Genomic DNA, 2,427 nt, shown 5'->3' on the forward strand with positions numbered 1-2,427 from the left:
CCTCTGTGTCCGAAAATGTGCCACATATCCGAGAACGCACACATGCTCCCATATCCGTGTTTCTCCACAGCCGCCACAGATCATCAATAGCAGCCCGTATGATCTGCCCTATTCTCGCCATGCAGAGGTCTCACAGATGCAATTACACTTCTGAACACATGCATCAGTGCTGCTGCTTACCTCCCCATCTTCTTCAGGGAATGAAGGCCGGGTAGAGGGAGCGGGTCCAAGTGGGGTGGTTTCAAATAGAAGACGTTGTCCAGGAATCAACCAACCAATCAATCAATGCAATCCCAGCCCGGGGCAGGTTAAGGCGGTGGAGGGATGGAGGGATGGAGAGAGGGAAGGAAAGAGAGAGGAGACACGGGTGAGACAGTGGCGATTAGAGCGCAGATATGGATCGAAGCACACGACCGCACAGTCCGCACCGCGCCGCTGCTCAGGTAGACGCACTCATTCATCGCGCAGACGTGGCTGGGGTTGCTTACCAGATTTGACCAGGCGGCTCTTATACCTGATGTTGGTGGTCATCGCGTCGGGAGCTGCGGTGCGGTGCGGTGCGGTGCGCCCCTGTGTGTGCGTGTGTATGCGTGAGTGTGTGTCGGTGACTCCGCTTCTCCTGTACAATAGCGATCAGTCCGCACCCCCAGACCCCTGCACTAGCGGAGCAGCAGCAGCAGCAGCAGCAGGAGGAGGAGGAGGGCTGAGGGACAAGGGAAGCCCCGCCCACGCCACCAGACAGCCAATCAGGGCGCCGCAAACACGCCGACTGACAGCAGAAGCAGCTGGGGCAACCGCAGCCAGGCCCGCCAGTGTGCATAGCGGGGCATTATTACCCCGGCTGGGGTGCAATTCTAGAGAACCCCCCCCCTTACCTTATTTCCATGGTAGGAAGATCATAATGTTGAAAAATATGACACAAATAAAGCAACAATTTTAAGTCCGCCGGAATTTTAATTGTGATAAGGTGTGTATTTCTACGTTAACAAATGCATTTTCCCATTTCATCTGTGTTTGTATTCAAGGGCGTCCGTCTCTGTGACACTGAACAATAATACAATGTCTCCTCTGCTGCAAAGCAAACCACACAGCCATGTACTGATCTCAGCTGTGCACTCCAGCAGTACAGTGGGACTCTGTGGAGACAGCATGGAGGACTGGATCCTGCACAATACAGGAGGCTCATGCAATGGATACAGCAACATTATACACTTTGCCGTTTTGTGCCCACTGTAGAATAACCCTTAAAACCACAGTACAGTGCAGTAGAGTCCCCCCTTCCCTGGCCCAGCACAGTGCAGCAGTGTAGTGTACCAAACGACTGGTACTGAGAAACGCCTTTCAACCAGCTAGTGTCTGGAGTTTGAAGAAACACTTTTTTAAGCTTAATGGGATGGATACAGGAACACGTTAAACTGACGACAGCTCCCAACAGACTCCAGTGTTATAAACCACTTGGTGTGAGATGGATTTGAATCCTGAACAAGGCAAATGTAGTTAATATTAATTAAAGTTTTTTTATTAAGTTATAAATGTAAAACTAAACAAAACAAAAAAACACCTCCAAAAAAAACTCACACCGTCTCACAGACTCACCCTCAAATTCCTGTCCAACCTCCACTCCGACAATGTTCAGGGCGGTGGGCACAGACTCAGACTATTGGATACTACAGACCCACAATGCCCTGCACTGTAGTATACTCTACTTTAATTGTACCATAAAACTCCCCCTGTTGTGTTATACTGTCCTCCGTTTCCCATAACCTGGCTCTCCAACTCCCTGCCTCCATCTCTTTCCCTCTCTACACTCAACAGGACTGACTGTTTCCCCCAGCTGCACCAGCGTAGCCAAAACAAGTGGATTTTTGCGTTTGGTTTTGTTTTGTTATAGTTTGTTTCGGTCTCCTGCGCTGTGAGGACTGGCTCTGCGTTTCAGTGGCACCCGTGTGCAGGAAAAAAAAACCAAAAAACAAAGCAAACAAAATAAGGACATAAAAAGACGCACCGTGAAAATACTTTCTGCTGCAGCACAATCAAGATTGGTTCGATAACAATGTGGAAAGACCATATCTTGCATGTGGCAAAAAACAATCCAAAAACATACCAGCAGCTACAAGGTCAGAGGGGTACGGTATTGCCGCTGGGGAACGTGTGCCTGGCAAAAGCAGTTATACTGGCGACCACATCATCCTGACAAGGACCAATGCAACAAGCTTCTCAAGCTAAATCGCACTTAGAACAGGGGTTTCTGGTAAATAACCACTACTCTTGTTATTACACAACAGCCATAGACTGAGGTCAGCATTTCTCAACTGAGCATGAATTGCAGATGTCACAGGTCAGGGGAAATAGCTGTGAACTTACACCTTAAACACACACGCATACATACACAGCACACACACACCCACCTCTCCATTAAAAAGCACA

Source organism: Amia ocellicauda, chromosome 17 (genome assembly GCF_036373705.1).
Source record: "Amia ocellicauda isolate fAmiCal2 chromosome 17, fAmiCal2.hap1, whole genome shotgun sequence".
Taxonomy (NCBI): domain Eukaryota; kingdom Metazoa; phylum Chordata; class Actinopteri; order Amiiformes; family Amiidae; genus Amia; species Amia ocellicauda.